Here is a 20,413-nt window from a genome sequence, read left to right as displayed (position 1 = left end):
AAAATGCAATTTTTCGATGGACTTTGGGGTATCCTGCGAACATAAGAGGAATGTATATAAATGCCAATACTTTCTTTCTTTCTTTCCATCTCTCTCTGACCATATCATTCTTATAGACACATCCCAAGAGTGGCTCACCGAAACAAAACTGGACTAGCCATATAAACACTGTGGCTACAAGAACAGATCAGAGGCTACATATCCTGCGGCAAGTAACTAACCTCCTGATTCCCCAAAGCCCATCCACCATCTACTAGGCACAAGTCAGGAGTGTGATGGAATACTCGCCACTTGCCTGGATGACTGCAATTCCAACAACACTCAAGAAGCTCGACACTATCTAGAACAAAGTAATCCGAATAATTGGCACCCCATCCACAAACATAAACTCCCTCCACCAATGCACAGAAGCAGCAGTGTATACCATCTACAATAGGGTTTTTCAAACTGCAGGTCGCGACCCCCGGGTGGGTTGCGGGCAGGTGTCGGGAGGGACATGGAGTGATCAGTCATGGCATTCCTGATCACGGGAGAAGCGCCCAATGGCCGCGCCCAGCTTTTAAGTTGCGAATGTTGGCCACGATTGCAAATGATTCAGTCTTCCCACCAGAAGTGGCGGCAGAGAGCAGGTCACATGCCCGGCATGTACACTAAAGTTATGTGCCCTGTACATCTGTGCTTTTGGCTCAAAAACATGGAGGAGAGATCCTTCCATTTTCTAGCTATGAGCAAGCTGTGAAGAACTGAAGATGGGTCATTTTGTTATACGAGAGGGCCAGAGACACAAACAGGCCAGGATCTCAGCTGCATTTGCTGCAGAGAGCTGCTCTGGGGAGACCACAGCAGAATAAAGCTATGCCAGTGTGGGTTGTATACAAAGCTCCAGGGCTTCTGGTGAGCAGCCTACTAAGAAGAAACTGAAATCAGGGACAAACCAGTATAAAGATGATTTTTGCAAATCAGGATGCAAAGCCCATGCATGTTATATGCAGGGAAGTATTGGCCAACGAAAGTTTAAAACCCTCAAAACTTAAAAGACATTTGAAGATTAAGCATGGCAAGTTCGAGGACAAACATCTTGATTTTTTTCAAAGGATGTAGCGAGAACTTAAATCGTCAGCTTAAGTCCTCAGCAGAAATGTAACACTGAATGACAAATCGTAATTAGCTTGTTACATGGTAGCTTACCGTGTACTTAAAGAGAAAATGCCCCACACTGTAGCAGAGAGATTACTTCTCCCTGCAGCTTTAGAGATGGCTCACATGGTCCCAGATGAGAGGTCAGCTGAAAAACTGAAACACATCCCGCTTGGTGACAATACAGTGGCTCGCCAAATTTGTGATATTGCTGAGAATTTTGAAGCCCAGCTTATTTCTGGTTTAAAGTCAGCACAGGAGTTCTCAATACAACTGGATGACAGTTTTTGTCGCTACTTTCCAGAGGAGAAGTTTCAGATTTTGTAAGAGAAGAGATGGGTGAAAAATTATTTTGAATTTGAGAGTCAGAGTCAATTATTAACTTACAGCTGACTCCAAATGAAGAGACTGAACTTCTGCACCTCACCTGTGACAGCACGTTAAAAACACATCAAACACTGAAAATACAGACGTTTCAGATTGTGCAACCTTGCTAATTTACATTAGGTATGTTTCACACAATGAATTTGTTGAAGATTTGCTATGCTGCCTGACATTACCAACCAACGCGACTGGCACAGATATTTATTCAGTATTGAATATTTACGTGGTTGGAAAGGGCGGGCTTGACTGCGTTCATTGCAGAGGAATCATAAGCAATGGGACAGCCAACATGACTGGAGTTATAATGAAGATTAAGGAAGCAGCTGGTCAGGACATTGTTTGGAATCATTGTTTTATTCACCGTGAGGCATTAAAAGGAATTCCATCCGATCTTGAACATGTGTTGAAAGGAATCATGAAAGGTGTGAATTTCATTAAATGCAGCACATTCTATACCAGGCTTTTGAGGCTCTGTGTTCTGATATGGGGGAAGAGCGCACACATTTATTGTTCCACACAGAGGTACATTGGCTGTCCAGGGGTTGGGTGCTTGTCAGAGTTTACAAACTAGGTACCAAATCCACGCTTTCCTCCCGAGAAATCGTCCCCCCTGGCTAATTCATTTGGTGATGAAACTTGGATGCTAACTATGTCTTACATTGCAGACACCTTTTCAATTCTAAATGAACTGAACTTCAAAATGTAAGGGAAGGATGCTGATTGCTTTCGGCACTGTGAAGAAATACATGCTTTCCAAAAGTCATTGAAAGTTTGGCAAGTGCGAGTGCAAAAGAGAAACTAATTCCATGTTCCCCACACTGCTATGACCATGTCAAAGAAAACAATGTTAGTAAGAGAACTGTCAATAGACTGGCAAGCCTTATTCAGTTGCATCTGGCTGCGCTGATTAACAGATTTGTCGCTAATAGGAGAAGTTTCAGATTTTGAAAGAGAAGAGATGGGTGAAAAATCCTTCTGAGTTTGGGACCTCACAGTCAATCATTAACTTACAGCTGACTCCAAATGAAGAGACTGAACTTCTGCACCTCACCTGTGACAGCATATTAAAAACATGCCACCAGTCCATGAGGTTGTCAGCATTCTGCAGTAGCCTCTCCGCGGAGTATCCAGTGCTGAGTAAAACAAGCATTTTGTTATTATTGCCTATCACAATGACCTACATGTGCGCGGTTGGATTTTCCATCCTCACAAAGATGAAACTAGCATAGAGGAACCGGCTGAACTCTGCACCTGATATGCGCATTGCCCTCTCCTTCTGTGAACCTGATTGGACTGAGATCAGGAGGACTAAGAGGGCTCATCTGTCACACTAAAGATAAGCAAAAAAGATGTTGCGAAGGTTGGCTGTCATGGGTCACGAAGGTTGGCCGGAGTGGGTCCCAAAGGTCGGCCGGCGTGGATCCCAAAGGTCGGTTGGGTGGTAAAAGAGGGTCTCGGGAAAAAAGTCCTAAAAATACTGATCTACATGATGCACTGCAGGAGCTCAGCAAAGCTCCTTAGGCAGCTCATTCCAAATTTACGACTGCTCAAAAGACAAATACAGAAGACACTTGGGAACACCACAACCTGGAAGTTCCCCTTCAAGTCACTTGGAATTATACCTTCACTGTCACTGGGTCTAAATCCTAGAACTCCCTCCCTAAAAATGCTCTGGATGTATCTACACTACATGGACTGCAACGGCTCAAGGAGGCAGCTCACCACCACCTTCTCAAGGGCAATTGGGGAAGGGAAATAAATGCTGGCCCAGAAAGCGGCACCCACATCCCATAAATGATTTAAAAAATATATATATAATGAACTGTTTTGAAGCACAGTGACTTTGTATTTTCTGCACAATAAGATACTAAAAGCCGCAATGGGGCAAGAAGGAGGCTCCTCGAGCAGCCCCATCCTCAATGATGGCGGAACCCAGCACATGACTGCAAACGACAAGACTGAGGTATTTGTAGTCATCTTCAGACACAAGTACAGATTGGATGACCCATCCCGACTTCCTCTTAGCATCACAGAAACCAGTCCTCCGGCAATTTAAATCACTAATCACTCCATGGCATTGAGCACAGTAAAGGCGATGGAGACTGACAAAGTTCTGCCTCTAGTGTTGATGACTTGTGCTTCAGAACTAGCCATACCACAGCCCCCAACCCATCCAAGCTATTCCAGTACAACGAGAAAACTGGCATCTTCCTCATAACATGGAAAATTATCCGGGTATGTCCTTTCCACAAAAGGCAGGGCAAATTCAATCAGACAATTACTGTTCCATTAGACTATTCTCAGTAATCAGGAAAGTGTTGGAAGATGTTATTGACATGGGAATCAAAAGTCATTTACTTAACTGTTCACCAATGCTCAGTTTGGCATTCACCAGGACCACTTGCCTATTACCTCTTTCTATTACCTCTGAATTGTCTATAGGAACGGACAATTCAGAGGTAATAGAAAGGGTGAAACTTGGAACAATCAGCATCAATAGGGAAATGGTATTCAACAAACTCTTGGGGTTGAGGGCAGACAGGTCCCCAGGGCCTGATGGCCTACATCTTAGGGTGTTAAAGGAAGTGGCAGCAGAGATAATGGATCCATTGGTTATAATATTCCAAAATTCTCTGGACACGGGAAAGGATTGGAAAAATGTTAACTTAAAGTCCTTATTCAGAAAGGGAGGGAGGCAGAATGTGGGAAATTACAGACCAGTTAGTTTAACATCTGCTGTTGGAAAATTGTTAGAATCCGTTATCAAGGATGTAATATCAGGACACTTGGAAAGCCAAAGCTCTATCCTTCAGAGTCAGCATGGTTTTATGAAGGGCAAATTATGTTTGACTAATTTGCTGGAGTTCTTCGAAAATGTAACACGCAAAGTGGATAATAGATGTAGTATATCTGGACTTCTGGAAGGCGTTTGATAAGGTGCCACACAGTAGGTTCATTCACAAGGGGAGATCACATGGGGTTAGGGGTAATTTATTAGCTTGGATAGAAGACTGGCTGATGGACAGGAGACAGAGAGTCTGGACAAATTGGTCTCTTTCTCGATGGCAAGATGTAACTAGTGCGGTGCCAAAGGGTTCAGTCCTTGGGCCCCAGCTATTTACAATCTATATAACGACTTGGATACAGGGATAGAAGGTTCTACAGCCAAATTTGCAGATGACACAAAACTAGGTGGGACAGTAAGTTGCAATGAGGAAATAAGAACCTTACAAATGGATATACATAGGCTAGGAGAGTGAGACAAAATGTGGCAGATGGAGTTTAACGTGGATAAGTGTGAGGTCATGCATTTTGGTCGAAAAAATGAAAGGCATTATTATCTAAATGGAGAGACTTTGGGGTGCTACGATGCAGAGGGATCTGGGTGTTCTTGTGCATGAGTCACAGAAAACTAGCGTGCAGGTACAGCAGGTAATAAGGAAAGCAAATGGAATGTTGGCATTTATAGCAAAAGGAATTGAGTATGAAGGTAAGGAAGTGTTGTTGCAACTATATAAGGCATTAATGATACCGCACCTGGAGTAGTATGCACAGTTTTGGTCCCCTTATTTGAGGAAAGATGTAGTGGCATTGGAGGCAATTCAGAGGAGGTTCACTCGATTGATTCCAGAGATGAGGGGTTTGTCGTATGAGGAGAGGTTGAACAGTTTAGGCCTATACTCTCTGGAGTTTAGAAGAATGAGGGGAGATCAAATCGAGCTATACAAAATGCTAAAAGGTATAGATAAAGTAGACGTGGAGCAGATGCTTCCTGTTGTGGGGCATTCTAAAATGAGAGATCATAATCATAGTATAAGAGGTCGCAAACTTAAAGCAGATTTCAGGAGAAACTATTTCTTCCAAAGGGTTGTGAATCTGTGGAATTCGCAACATCAGAGGTCGGGGTTGCAGTGACAGTGAGTTACTGTTAGGAGGAGTTAGACATATTTTTAATTGGTAATGGGTTGAAGGGTTATGGAGAACGGGCAGGACAGTGGAGTTGAGGCCACGATGGGATCAGCCATGATCAAATTGAAGGTGTTTAGGCACGGGAGGCTAAATTGCCTACTTCTGTTCCTCGGTCATGTGTTCTAGGGAGGAGATGCAATCCAGTTCTTGGTCTGTAGCATTGTAGGTAACAGATGAGGAACATATCAGCCATGATAGAATGGCGGAGCAGACTTGATGGGCCGAATGGCCTAATTCTGCTTCTATATCTTATGAACCTATGAACATGGCTCCAGACTTCATTACACCCTTGACCTAAACATGAGCAAAAGTGTCAAATTCCAAAGGTGAAGTGAGCCTTAGTATGACATCAAGGAGCCCAAGCAAAACTGGAGTCAATGGGAATCAGAGGGAAAACCCTCCACTGGTTAGAGTAATACCAAATACAAAGAAAGATAGTTGTTGAAAGCCAATCATCTCAGGTCCAAGGCATCACTGGAGGAGTTCCTCAGGACAGTGTGCTAGGCTGCTATCTACAACTGCTTCATCAAGGGCTTACCTTCCATCATCAGGGCAGAGCTGGGGATGTTCTCTAATGACTGCGCAGTATTCAGTTCCACTAGCATCTCCTTAGATAAGGAAGCAGTCTTTGCAGCAAAATCTGAACCAAAATCTGGGTTAATAAATAGTGAGGAGCACCTTCTGCAATACAAATGCCAGGCAATAGCCATCTTCAAGGGGAGAGATTCATGCCATTTCCCTTGACATTCAATGTCATTACCATCACTGGATAGCAACATCATCCTGGGTGTCACCATTGACCAGAAACTTAACTGGATAAACGGCATAAATACTGTGATAAAGCAGGAGGGAGGCCCGGAATAAATCCGTTCCTTTTCTCCATCTTCAAGACACAATTCAAGAGTATGATGGAATATTCTCAAATTGCCTGGATGAGTACAGTTGCTGCAATACACATGGCGCTCATCCAGGACAAAGCTTGATTGACATCCCATCCACCACTTAAACACTCACTCTCTCCACCACCATGCAATTTTGTTGCAGTTGATGACTGCAGCAAGATGCCAACGCTCTTTCAACAGCACCCAACAAACAGATGAACGGTACAGCAGGTGCATGGGGACACCACCACCTGCACGTTTTCCTGAAAGTCACACACCATCCTGAACTAGGACTATATATATATATCACTGTTCCTTCACTGGGTCAAAATTCCACAGCTCCTTTCTTAACAGCACTATGGCTATAACTATATCGCATCGACTACAGTGGTTCAAGAAGGTGGCTCACCACCATTTTCTTAAGGGCAATGAGAAATAAATGCTGTGGCCTTGCCTGTGATGTTTCCATCCCGTGAATGAATAAAAATATCACCAGTCTTTTGGCTAATATTGTCGACCAGGCCCCCAACAGAGCTTCCTGCTTCTCTACAAATAGCACTCTGGGATTCTAAATATCCAAATAAACTACTCAAACATATTCAAATAAACTACTGCAACAGCAGACATGGGACAAAGGGGGTCTTGGCTGCCGGCTGGGGAGCAGGCAAGACCCCTGCATCGTCTCGTTTCGGAAAGGCCTGCCATAACTTACACAACTCAGGCACTTAACAGGTGGGCCTTTCCGTCAGGTCAAGGACCCCAGAATGGAAGGCCCACCCCCAAGAGTTGCAAGCCAATCAGAGGTCAGCAGTCCTTCTCTACTCCATAGCGCCACTAGGAGATGGTGGATGCTTCCAGTACTAACTCACTTATTGGATCGAGGAAGGACCCGGGCACAGGTGAGTGATGGTGGAAAGAGGGTTGTGAGAAGGGGATCATGATGGTGGCTGGGGGTTCAGCACCAAGGGCAGGGGGTGTCTTTCAGTAGTCCTTCCCCCTCACCTCCTTCCCGATGCCATGTCCCTCAATCAAGTACTGAGTGATTTTGAACAAGGTACACCCCACTACCCACCATAGCGACCTGCAGGCAACCACACCAGGATGTGATTTCTGGTTAATACCAGCAGCAGCAGGATGAGGCCCTTAAGTAGGCATTAATTGCCCACTTAACAGCCTCAATTGGTCTTATTCGGGGCGGAGGAGGGAAACTGGCAGGGTCCCCAGCCAGTACACTTGCAACTGATTAAATATCCACCAACCACCAAACCCGCCACGCTGGAGGGCACAAAATTCCACCTCAGCTCTGAGATTTATATCAAGCGTCAGCCTTGGCTCAGTTGCAAGTGACTTCAAGTTCTAGTGTGGGATTTGAGCATGCAACCTAAGCTGACATTTCAGTGTCCTATAGAGGTCCACCTCACAGATGAGGTCTTCAAGCAAGCGCTCATCTGCCACCTTAAAGAGATGTAAAAGATCACCTTATGCAAAAGAAGGGTAGGAAGTTTTCCCCTTGTGTCATTGCCAGCACGTACTCCTGAACTAGCAGCATCACAAACCTGAAGCTCGAGTTGAAAATCATGGGGCTGTAAACATTAGTTTTCCATCCATTTAGTGAATAGGCAGAAGTTCAGGGGTTACAGGCCTGGAATTTCTTAACAAGTGATTGTTGCTCTTCACTGGGAATGCTTTTTGTAAATTAATTTACGGGTTGTGGGTGTCGCTGGCTATGCCAGCATTTATTGCCCATCTCCAATTACCATTGAGAAGGTGGCGTGAGCTGGCTTCCTGAAATATTACAGTCCATGTCATCTAGAGGAGGTGGTGGCGTAGTGGCATTGTCATTGGACTAGTAATCCAGAGATCCTGGGTAATGCTCTGGGGACCCAGGTTCAAATCCCAACACTACAGATGGTAAAATTTGAATTCAATAAAAATCTCGAATTAAAAACGTCTAATGATGACCATGGCACCATTGTCGATTGTCGTAAAAACCCATCTGGTTCACTAATGAGCTTTAGGGAAGGAAAACTGCAGTCCTTACCTGGTCTGGCCTATATGTGACTCCAGACCCACAGCAATCTGGTTGACTCTTAACTGCCCCTCAAGGGCAATTAGAGATGGACAATAAATGCTGGCACAGCCTGCGATGCCCATGTCCCATTAATGAATATTTTTAAAAAAGGTTCAGCCAGGGTGCTGTTAGGGAGGGATTGTGACCCAGCGACAGTGAAGAAATGACTCTCTATTTGCCTCCAGGTCAGGGTGGAGAGTGACTTGGAGGGGAGCTTCCAGGTGGTGTTCCCAGGAATCCGCTGCTCTTGTCCTTCTGGATGGTAGTGGTCATGAGTTTGGGAGGTTCTGCCTCAGGAGCCTTGTTGAGTTCCTTCAGTGTATCTAGTAGATTGTACACATGACTGCCACTGTTTGTCGGAGATGGAGGGATTGAATGTTTGTTGAAGGAATGTTAAACAAGCGAACTGCTTTGTCCTGGATGGTGTCAGGCTTCGAGTGTTGTTGGAGCTGCATTCATCCCGGCAAGTGAAGAGTATTCCATTACACTCCTGACTTGTGCCTTGTAGATGGTAGATAGGCTCTGGGGAGTCAGGAGGTGAGTTACTCGCCACAGTATTCCTAGTATTCCTAGCCTTTGACCTCGGCTACTAGCCACAGTATTTATATAGCTAGTCCAGTTCAGTTTCTGGTCAATGGAAACCCCCAGGATGGTGATATGCAGGTGGAAGTGGCATCATGGTATTGTTACTAGGCTAGTAATCCAGAGATCGAGGGAATGCTGTGGGACCCGGGTTTGAATCCCACCTTGGCGTAGTGGAATTTGAATTCAATAAAAATCTGAAATTAAAAGTCTAATGATGATTATGAAACAATTGTTGTAAAAGCCCATCTGTTTCACGAATGTCCTTTGGGGAAGGAGGCCTCTCATGTGACTCCAGACTCAGAGCAATGTGGCTGCCTCTTGATCCGAGAACCAGTTCTAATGTATCCTTTAAATTTATTTTAGATTTAAAAAGAATCACCGTAATCCATTACAAGAAAATGTAAGATTTGTCCCACAAAAATAATTTGATCCGTTGCCAGCTCGCTTTCACGGGCCTTTCCAAAATGGCTCATACCCTCGCCTGCTGGTCTGCTCCATGTCAAAGCCACACCATGCTTTCGCTTTCAAAACTGGTGAGCTGCAGGAGCGCCCATTTTGGAACATATTGGTTGTCAAAAGGCCAGACCCTGAAAATGCTACAAGTCTCCTGACTGGAGCACAGGCACTGCAGATGCCATGCCCACCTTGTATGTATTTTGGGTGCAGGATAAAAAAAAACACTACATGGCATAATTGTGTTCGCTCTAAAGAAATTCTACAGAGTGTAGAAATATATGTGTGCTGATGGCACTCTACACTATATGTAACATTTGTTTTAAGTATACAGCATACAAATGTGTATGCTAAAAATTGCCATTCAGCAATCTAACGTGCATATCAAATTAACTTTATTCAGCATACTAATGTGTGTTTTATGGAACCCTATGCACCAATATCTGTGCTAACAGGAATCTACACAGCATGCAAATTTGTGACCGATGTGGACAGTACAGCAGGCAAATGTTTTGTAAATGAACTCTGCAGTGTACAAATGTATATACGAGTGATAATGTGTCCAGATGTGTTGAAGTGAAATGCATGAATGTTGCAGATGGCAATTTTTAAAAAATAGAACAAATTTAAAAGTTTAAAATAAAATTGTTAAAGATAACCAGATTTATGCATTTCATAAAGTTCTGTAATATATAAAGAAATAGGCTTCCAAGGTCTATATATAGCTCAGAAGTGCCTCTATACGGAAACAATTACTTTGAAATGCAATAATTGTGCTTAACGGGCAAATGTGGCTGCCATTTTGTGGATAGCAAATTCCCACAAATGGTTTTTCTGCTTTCTTGTAATATTAATTGAGGGAAGAATGTTGGCACGAAAAATAAAGGTTTTTGCTCACATAATACCATGGGATCTGGCGTTACTGTCTCATCAAAAGTTGATGCAAGCAAGTGGGCATTAGTAATCACGTGACTGATACAAAATGCACTACTTGTCTGTTTCTGAGATAATTGACCATCCTTTGATATTATGTTATACATTTTACATATCAGCTCTGCACTATATTCTGCCTTTGCATCCTGAATTGCACTAGAGGCAATATTTTTTCTAATCTGAAATATAGCAGTCAAAAATGTTCTTCCTCTGATTTACTGTACTGTCAGATTAAACTTTCACTTAAGTGTCTTTGGTAGGTTTGAACACTTTTTCCACAGGTGATATAGCCCACAGCACTCAGTGAAGAAGGCAAGGGAAAGTGGATATCTTCATTCATCTGGCTGGAGTAATATTCAATGTTAGGTTACCAGCCAGAGCCGAATGGTATCATGCTTGCCTCAAGCCAGGAGGTTGTGTGTTCAATCCCACTACTAAATACTGTGGATATTAGAAATCTAAAGTAAAAAGGGTGGAATTTTATGGCCATTCCCGCCAACAGGATTGTCAGGTCCCGTTGAAGTCAATGGACTTTCCAACGACTCGGCCCATTTTCCATCTCTACCCTCACCGCGATGGGGGGGGGTTATTTTGTCCATAAAATATTGGAAATACTCAGTGGGTTTGACAGCATCTGTGGAGAGGGAAAACAGAGTTAATAAAATTAACAGGTCAATGACCTGAAGTATGGGCCTGAATTTTATTGAGTCGTGGTGAAAAGTGGTGGCAGCGGGGTCACCTCCGAAGGTGTCCTCCTGCATGGCCACCAGTGGGCCGGCTATGTGTGTTGTTGAGGACAATTGAGCCTGTCCCTCACTTGCCTCAGGGAGGCCACCTCCGTTTAGCTGGCGGCCTCCCCCATGCATCAGCAACAACACCATAAAATCGCCCAATAGGGCCTTCAATGATGACAATTGGATGACAGTCTCTTTCGAACTGGAAGCCTCTCCACATGCAGTCCCATCTCCAGCAAAATGTCCCAATGATGATACTGCGTCGGAGAGATGACCCGACCTGAGGTGCCTGTGATTTTCCAAGCTCTCCTGCCTCCCAGTCCACTTCTGGGAGAACTAGTAAAATCCTGATCGTGAATTCTGTTTTTCTCTTCACAGATACTGCCTGAGTTGTGAAGTATTTCCAGCGTATTTTCTTTTTGGGATTTGCTTGAGCACAGAATCTAAAAGAGTGCTGCATTCTAGGAGGTGCAGCATTTCACAAGATGGTGTCTGTCTGTCCTCTCAGGTGAAGATAAAGGATTCCATGACATGATTCATTGAAGAGCGGCAGAGTTCTCTGAGCGCCATGTATCACTGAACTGGCATCATCCAGTTATCTGATAATGATCTGCTTGTTGTTAGAGGCATCTTGTTGGCTGCTGTGTTCTTTACACCAATGATGACACTTCCAAAATACTTCATAGGATTGTAACACGCTTTGGATATGTCCTGAGGCTCCTGAAAGATGCTATTTAGATACGTTATCGGTGTGAAAAGACTGAAAGGGTAACAAGGGTAAACTTTCCACTTCTCTGAACTGTTAAACCAAATCCATCCTATACTTTCCTCTACCTAAGGGAGAAACAAACATCTGTCCCGAAACCTTAATCTGGCATGAAACATCTATGTCTAACGTCGCCTACCTGGTGTAAGGTTCGTTTTATTTCGTCTAAAAATATGACCCATTTCGATGCATAGAAAGATAAACACAGGTTTCAGTGGGTTGGATCTGGTTCTAACCCGCATTTCCACGTGTCTCTCACATGTCGACTGCGTAATATTTCCACCGAAACACTCGGCTCAGGTGAGGAGCTGGGAGAGGGAGGTGGCTTTGGAAACAAGAAGGCCGGGGTGTGATATTTCCAGCCCGATGTGATTTGGGGGCTTTTTATTTGGTGCCAGGGCGCGATCTCCTCTCGAGGCTGCCAGCCTCGTACCAACTGCGTGTTTTGTCTCCACGCGTGGGCCTTCTTCTCGATCAGATACATGCCGGGCACAGAGAGATTGAATCCGGCGACATGCACACAGGAGGAGGAGCCCCAAGAACAGAAGAAAGTTGGTCAGTGCGGCCCCAGAGAGACAAGAGTGTGTGTGCCATCAGCTGCGCTTCCCCAACGCCAACGTGAATGGGGCGCACAGTGGGCACATTCAGCAATGTCTCCCACAGCTGGATTGAAGAATAGCTAAGTGACCACTACATGGCAATTGTGGTTATTGCAAAGTTACTAAATCCTGCCTCAGCCTGAGTACCACATCTCTGAGAATGTCAATAAATAAATAAAAACCCTGCTGAATCAGTAGCCTCTCTCTTGCCCTTTATTTTAGGACCCCATTCACAGAACCGGAGAGGCAGGCAGCTGGAGGGATTATTTATTATTTCACACCCTGTAGTATTTACAGAGCCATAGGCCAATCGGACCAACAGGTCTCTCTGTCTCTTCGCCGGTGTTTCTATCCTTCCGCAACAGCAAAGCCCGAATTAAAATGAAAATAGCATTAAAGAGTGAAAAGGGCCAGCGTGGACAGAAACACGACAGCAGCACGGAGGGGAATGGGGTTTAATCCCAACCCCGGGGTGGCGTTCAGGGCATTTGTAGCTACAAAGGAGTTACTATATGAGCCATTTTTAAAAACCAGCGGTGGCAGATAGTTGCTGAAATCACATCAATGGTGACGAATGCCCCGGGAGAAGCCATCCTGCAGTTAGAGCCCCGATCCCCATCTTATCCCAGCGCTCTTGTTAATTGTTGACTTGTGCAGTGAAACGGGAAATCGCCACTTGATGTTCACTGTAATAGACAGGAACGGGACTGGAACATTACAGCGCATCAGTACAAGAGGAGAGACACAGCCGTCTTAAGATGACCAAATGAGCAGGAATGCTTGGTGGGCAATGCCTTTAAGGTGAGAAATAAACTGAGGCGGAAAGTTTGCCACAGCAGTTTGGGGGGCTTTTGTAAGAAGCTCTCGATGCGGTCGTGTGGTTAAAATAAGGATTGCCTCCCTCCCTCCCTCCTGCTTCCCATCTCCGAGTTTCCTACCTTGTCTATTGTGTGATGGACACTGTCCAAACCAGGGGCAACATCCAGGGGCGAAGGGAGGTGACATGTTCACAAATGCCCAGGCTTTTCTTTGTCCAGCCAGACCCCGTCTGATCCGCAGACGTCACTTTACTGAGTCCTTGCACAACACACATTACAGTGAAGGGGAAGAAGCAAGCTCGTCCCCGCCTCCTTCCTTCTCTCTGCGCGTCCCCGCATCACCATGGAGACATCTAAAGAGACAGCATCCCCCCTCCCCCCAAAAAAACGAAGCACTTGTGAGCATGGAAAACATCAGGTAGCCACCCCCACCTCCCCTTACCTTTGCCATGGTCCTGGCCCCTGGACAGGCTGCTACCTGACTCCTTTCCCCGCCCCTGGTGTACTCAGTCCCCAGGGTGAATGGAGACTCGATTCGGCCAATCTCTTTCACAATGTAATTGACAGCGCGGAGAAGGCAGCAGAGATGATCTGTTGCTAGGATGCGCTACGCCAAACCCGGGGAGCCTTGGTAACCTGGCTCCGGGCCAATTATCTTAAACCATTCATTTAAAAAAATATCGTTCCTTCCTTGGGAATGAGCTTTTCCTCGGGAAAAGAGATGCAGCCAACCCAATGCTCGTGGTCAAACTCAATACAGGGGTGTCTTTTTTTCCTGAAAGTAGAGCTGCCCTGCCAACCATTCGAATGATATTGTCGGTACATCATTGGGAATATTTGAGTACCTCTCGTTAAGAAGACCCTCTAAATAAAGCCGGATTTGCAGAAAATTCAGCTTAACTTGGTAAAACCGCTCGGGTTAAAAATTCTTGATGAATACAAGACTGGCGCTTCATTACAATACTGGTGGCAATGCTGCATTTCTGGAATGTTCTCCTTCATTTAACCCCTAACTCCATCTGGACGGTTCCGATGGGTATTATTGATCCCATGATACTCATTCAAGAGTGGGCAGCTACCCAGCATCCTGGTCAACATTCCTCATTCAACCAACACCACCAAAGGTAGCTTCATTAACTTTTATTTGTGGAATCCTGCTGTGCACAGCATAGCTGTCCCATTTTCCTGGAAGACATAAGCACTTCAAATTCAAAGAATCATAAAATTTACAGTGCAGAAGGAGGCCATTCGGCCCATCGAGTTTGAATGGTAGCGTTGTGGATAGCACAATCGCTTTACAGCTCCAGGGTCCCAGGTTCGATTCCGGCTTGGGTCACTGTCTGTGTGGAGTCTGCACATTCTTCCTGTGTGTACGTGGGTTTCCTCCGGGTGCTCCGGTTTCCTCCCACAGTCCAAAGATGTGCAGGTTAGGTGGATTGGCCATGATCAATTGTCCTTAGTGTCCAAAATTGCCGTTAGTGTTGGGTGGGGTTACTGGGTTATGGGGATAGGGTGGAGGTGCTAACCTTGAGTAGGGTGCTCTTTCCAAGAGCCGGTGCAGACTCGATGGGCCGAATGGCCTCCTACTGCACTGTAAATTCTATGATAATTCTATGAACCAGCACTCGGGAAGAGCACCCTACCCAAGTCCACACCTCCACCCTATCCCCATAACCCAGTAATCTCACCTAACCTTTTGGATACTAAGGGAAATTTAGCATGACCAATCCACCTAACCTGCGCACCTTTGGACTGTGGGAGGAAACCGGAGCACCCGGAGGAAACCCACACAAACACGGGGAGAACATGAAGACTGCGCACAGACAGTGACTCAAGCCAGGAATCGAACCTGGGACCCTGGAGCTGTGAAGCAACTGTGCTAACCACTGTATTACCGTGCCACCAAATTAATTCAACTGTTTTGGCTGCTTCACCAACAATCAGCTGCCCTACATAAGATCGGAGGTGAGGATGTTCGCTGATGATTACACTGTGTTCAGTAAAATTTGCAACCCCTCAGATACTGAAGTTGTCCATATGCGGCAAAACCAGGACAGATTAAAGCTTCGGCTGACAAGTGATATTCATGTCTCGCAAGTGCCTGGGAATGACAATCCCCAGCGAGAGCGAATCTAACCCTTGACATTCAATGGCATTACCATTGCTCAATCCCCCACTATCAACATCTTGGGGGTTACCATTGACCTGAAACCTAACTGGATCAGCCAAATCAATATTGTGAGGACAAGAGCAGGTCAGAGGCTGGGAATTCTGCAGTGAGCGACTCATCTCCTGACTCTCCAAAGTCTGTCCATCATCAACAAGGCAAAAGTCAGGAGTATGAGAAAATACTCTCCACTTGCTTAGATGAGTGCAGCTCCAGCAGCACTCAGGAAATTGAACATCCAAAACAAAGCAGCACATTTGATCAGAACCATATTCACCACCTTAAACAAGCATTCCCTTCACCAGCAGTGTACGGAGGCAGCAGTGTGTACATATACAAGAGGTGAGTAGTTTTGGTCTCTTTATTTAAGGGAAGATTAGAGGTGGTTCAGAGAAGGTTCACTAGGATAATCCTCAGTACGGAGGGATTGTCTTATGAGCAAAGGTCAACAGGTTGGGAACCTACTCATTGGAACTTAGAAGAATGAGAGGTGATCTTATTGAAGCATGTAGGATTCTTAAGGGGCTTGACAGGGTAAATGCTGAGAGAATGTTTCCCCTCAAGGGAGAGTCTCAGACCAGAGGGCATAGTCTCAGAATAAAGGGGTGCCAATTTAAGACTGAGATGAGGAGGGCTTTCTTCTCTCAGGCGGTTGTGAGTCTTTGGAACTCCTTGCCACAGAGTGCTGTGAGGGCAGAGTGCTTCTGTATATTTAAGGCCGAGATTGATAGCTTCTTGATCAGTAAGGGAATCACGGGTTATGGGGAAGGGCAGGAAAATGGATGTGAGGAAAGTTGAAAGAACCATGATCCGATTGAATGGAGTAGGTTTGAGGGGCCGAATGATCTAGTCCTGTTCCTAATTCTGATGGTCTTATAGAATCATAGAATCCCTACAGTACAGAAGAAGGTTATTTGGTTCATCGAGTCTGCACTGACCCTCTGAAAGAGCACTCTACCTAGGTCCACTCCTCCGCCCTAACCCTGTGCATTTACCATGGCCAATTTACCTAACCTGTACATCTTTGGACTGTGGGAAGAAACCAGAGCATCTAAAAGAAACCCACACAGACATGGGGAGAGCGTGCAAACTGCACACAGAGAGTCACCCAAGACCGGAATTGAACCCAGGTCCTTGGCGTTATGAGGCAGCAGTGCTAACCACTGTGCCACCGTGGCGCCATGGTCTTATCCACTGCAGCAAATCATAATTCCCGTGAATGAATTTTAAAAGTACATACGCACTTTTGAGAGTATCCATTTCATTCTTTTAAAACTAAATGGTCGTTGCTGATCTCTGCCCAATTCGCGCGCGTGTTCAGAAATGTGCCACATTCTTCCTTCCATTTTCATTCTTTTCCTTCAAAATGTTTGTTCTTTCTAGTGTACAATTCCAAGAGCACTTCCTAAGCACCTAGGCAGCCATACCTCTTGTGTGAGCATTGGAATTAATGTTGGCAATCTATCCAACAACAGAGGGCATTGTGGCCAAGCACAGAAATAATCAGTGTGAGTCATTACATATTGGTTAAGGGAGGAACCCCTACCTTAGTTTAGGGATACTGAGATGAATTATCTTGCCCCAGGAGTTGCCTCAATGAAATTAGCTAACTCAGCAAAGCATGGTGATTGAACCTGAGAGTTCAGACCTACACAGGGTAGAACCTTTACTCTGAGGTGCATCAGTGCCTTCACATCATTTATTTTAAACAGCACCTTTTTTTTAAATGAGGCAGTTACAGGGGTGCTAAGAGAATTTGAAACTTGGAAAAAAAAAGCTGCCAATACTTTATACTTTAAATGAATCTGTCAGACATTAGGTTTCTTTAAATACAGGGTTAAAAACTCTGCTTGGTTTGTGAAGAATTATTATTTGTTTGACAGTCGTAGCCTTGAGTTCATACCCTACAAGTCTCAATAAGAAAATGTGCGCGCGCGTAATTTATTTCAGTGTTCCCTGAGCTCAGGCATTGTGCTGAGCACTTACAACCACTTGGCTGGCGAAAATTGTTTTCTGTCTGTCTTGCTATAGTAGTAGTAGGAGGCACCTCCGTATGCAAAACAGTGAACCCATACCTGGCAATGCTTGTTTTCATGCCTCATAAGTAATTTGTCTCAGACTGACCTAGCCTTGTTTCTTAAGGTCAATATTACCACTCTCCCAAATAAACATACAGTGCAGAACTAGAACAAGGAAGCTGAGAAACTCTTGCCTGCAAGACAGATGGTTTATTTTATCCACCATTGCCAGTAGAGGGCTTATGTTGAAACCATATTCTTACCACCTGACATGCATTTGCAAGAACACTCCACCCTGCCTGCTCAACTTGTTTCCTCATCCAACTGACCCAGTAGAAATAAAAGTGCTGGCAGCTGCTAATCCATTTATATTTCAAATGGATTAGGTTTAGATTTTCCTTAAATGGGTTTCTAATATGCATGTAGACTCATTGCCACGAATAAGCCTCTGGACATCCTGCACAATTTATGTTTGCCCTATGCTGAGTAACCTCACTCAGAGGGATACATCCCACTTACCCAAGTCACTGACAATGCTAACAACCTGTTCATCGATTCTCAGGTTTGGTTCCGCCAGGACCACTCAGTCCCAATATTCCCTCTGGAATTTTATTCCACATGTTGTTCAGCCAAAGTGTGAAGAACTCATTGATACCAGTCCTAAAATGACCTGTTATTAGTTTCATCTAAAATCTCCAATTTTCCTTGCAGGGTAATTTCAATCAATACTTTGAGTTAGCTTATTCTAACCCCTTAGCAATCCTAGACTGATATATTAAATTACTTCTTACATACCGTTATTGAAAAGCCAAAACTCTCCACCTTTTCTTTATAGCCACATGATACTACAAATCAGGCTATTAATTAAATGTAACATTTCGGGGATTCAGAATAACCCCTTGGAATGGAAGAGAAATTTGCTGAAGAACAGGAAACTGCAACATCAGGAATCTCCTTCCTCATCTTTCTTAGCACCCTGGGATAAATACCATCCATCCTTGGGGATTCATTAGTATAGAGTTCACATAGCCTGGCTAGGGTGGTCCTCATCTATAGTGAAGCCATTTATCATGTTTAGGATAGCTTTTTTCAGAGAGTTCCTTGTTGTTCATGTCTTCCCCTGTGAATCCTTGAAAGATGGTTGCTCAGGGTATTTACTGTTTTATGTTCACCCTCCGTTTCAAACACGTCTTTGTTTTTTGGTGGGTTTTCTCTTCTTTGATTTCTGTTGTGCTATTGTGATACTGAAATAAATTTTTCTGTGATGCTCAGGCTCAGCTGTTATGTCTTTTTTCACAGGTATCTGTGTTCTCATGATCACCCTCTGTACATGTTTCTGCATTTTCTTATCCCATCCAGAAACGGCATTTAGCTTTCTCCTGCAAAAATTGCATAGGCCTTTTTCCTCTTTATGTAACTTTTAATTTGTTTGTTAATCGATTTAGTATCAAGTTTGTTTACACTGAACTCATTTGTTTTTCAATGTATTTATCCCACTAATCAGCAATATACCTTTAATGACAATCAGGTTCCAACCAAAGCACCTTTGAACAACTTTGTGTTCAAACGCTCGATTGATGGAAATAGAGGAAATGGAACCCTCATCTCAATATGAATACTAGCCCTGCTCCTATTGCAGAGTTGTGGCCATTTGGAAAACCTATCGGTCCTTTATGGCAGTGGCGGCTGATAAAACAGGCCTCTTCCACATTTTTGTGTCTGCAATTCCAGGGAGATGGTGCATTCTTCAGGTATTGTAATCAGGAACATTGTCTCCTACGTGTCCCTGTTGACAGGAGGAGGTTCAGCACTGCTATCCTCTCAATTAGTCATGAGGACATAGAGGAAATAGAGAAAATGGTGAGGATGACGTGAGCACTCCAAGCTCATGGCTAGTTTCATCCTTCACTTTTCATTCATTACCTCCTTATTCATTTCCTCTTTCCCTCCTGAAATGCATGGCAATAATGCAGCAAAATGCATCTGATCAGCTAAAATTCTGTTTCAAAAGTTATCTTACTGCTAGAACCTATTATATAGAAAATGTAAATGTTGCCACAGTCCCAGAGGACCATAGGCTTCTGTCCCCTTTATACATAGAACATACAGTGCAGAAGGAGGCCATTCAGCCCAATCGAGTCTGCACCAACCCACTTAAGCCCTCACTTCCACCCTATCCCCATAACCCAATAACCCCTCCTAACCACTAAGGGCAATTTATCATGGCCAATCCGCCTAACCCGCACGTCTTTGGACTGTGGGAGGAAACCGGAGCACCCGGAGGAAACCCACGCAGACATGGGAAGAACGTGCAGACTCCGCACAGACAGTGACCTAGCAGGGAATCGAACCTGGGACCCTGGCACTGTGAAGCCACAGTGCTATCCACTTATGCTACCGTGCTGCCCCCTGCTTTGAGAGCTAACTGGTAGTGATTTAATCTGAGGATTACCACACCTCAAGTGAGGGACAAGGTTGATAAGCCGGGGCCTTCATGAATAACCTCAACCGGTACAGGAATTGAAACTACACTGTTGGCGTTGCTCCATGTCATGTACCAACCCCTGCCTCTCCATTATATATATTCATCTGCAGCTCAAGGTGACCCTGCTCAATCAAACTTTTCTATACCATCCCTTCTTAGACTGGCAAGCAGCAACACAGGTGTACAACATTGAGTGAATTACTGAGCGCTTGTTGAAGTGTGTTTCTTGATTAAGGAGAAGCAAGTATGTGTGCAGTTAGGGATAGCACTGTCAGAAAGCCAACTTGAGGGGCCCTTTAGCTTAAACCAGGGATTCAGATGTCACAAGACGCTTGGCAGGAGTTTTTCGCAATTGCTTGCAAATGGTCTAAAATGCCAAATAAATTGTTGTCTTGCCCCAGGTTCAGCTACTC

General features: G+C 44.6%; 1 protein-coding gene across 3 annotated transcripts in view; it reads right to left on the bottom strand.

Annotated features, from left to right (window-relative positions):
- LOC140384548 (uncharacterized) overlaps window positions 1-13,899 on the bottom strand; it is a 52,698-nt gene extending 38,799 nt beyond the window's left edge. For 2 of the 3 annotated variants that reach the window (XM_072466347.1, XM_072466346.1), the window contains exon 1: window positions 13,451-13,629. The gene's annotated coding sequence lies outside the window, so the exon portion shown is untranslated. Of the gene's footprint in view, window positions 1-13,450; window positions 13,630-13,772 lie in introns of those variants that run through there. The other variant, XM_072466348.1, reaches the window with a different exon arrangement.
- Between the last annotated feature and the right edge of the window lie 6,514 nt (window positions 13,900-20,413).

Source organism: Scyliorhinus torazame, chromosome 10 (genome assembly GCF_047496885.1).
Source record: "Scyliorhinus torazame isolate Kashiwa2021f chromosome 10, sScyTor2.1, whole genome shotgun sequence".
NCBI lineage: Eukaryota > Metazoa > Chordata > Chondrichthyes > Carcharhiniformes > Scyliorhinidae > Scyliorhinus > Scyliorhinus torazame.
The sequence above is the reverse complement of the archived record's forward strand: the minus strand, read 5'-3'. Positions and strand labels throughout refer to the sequence as shown.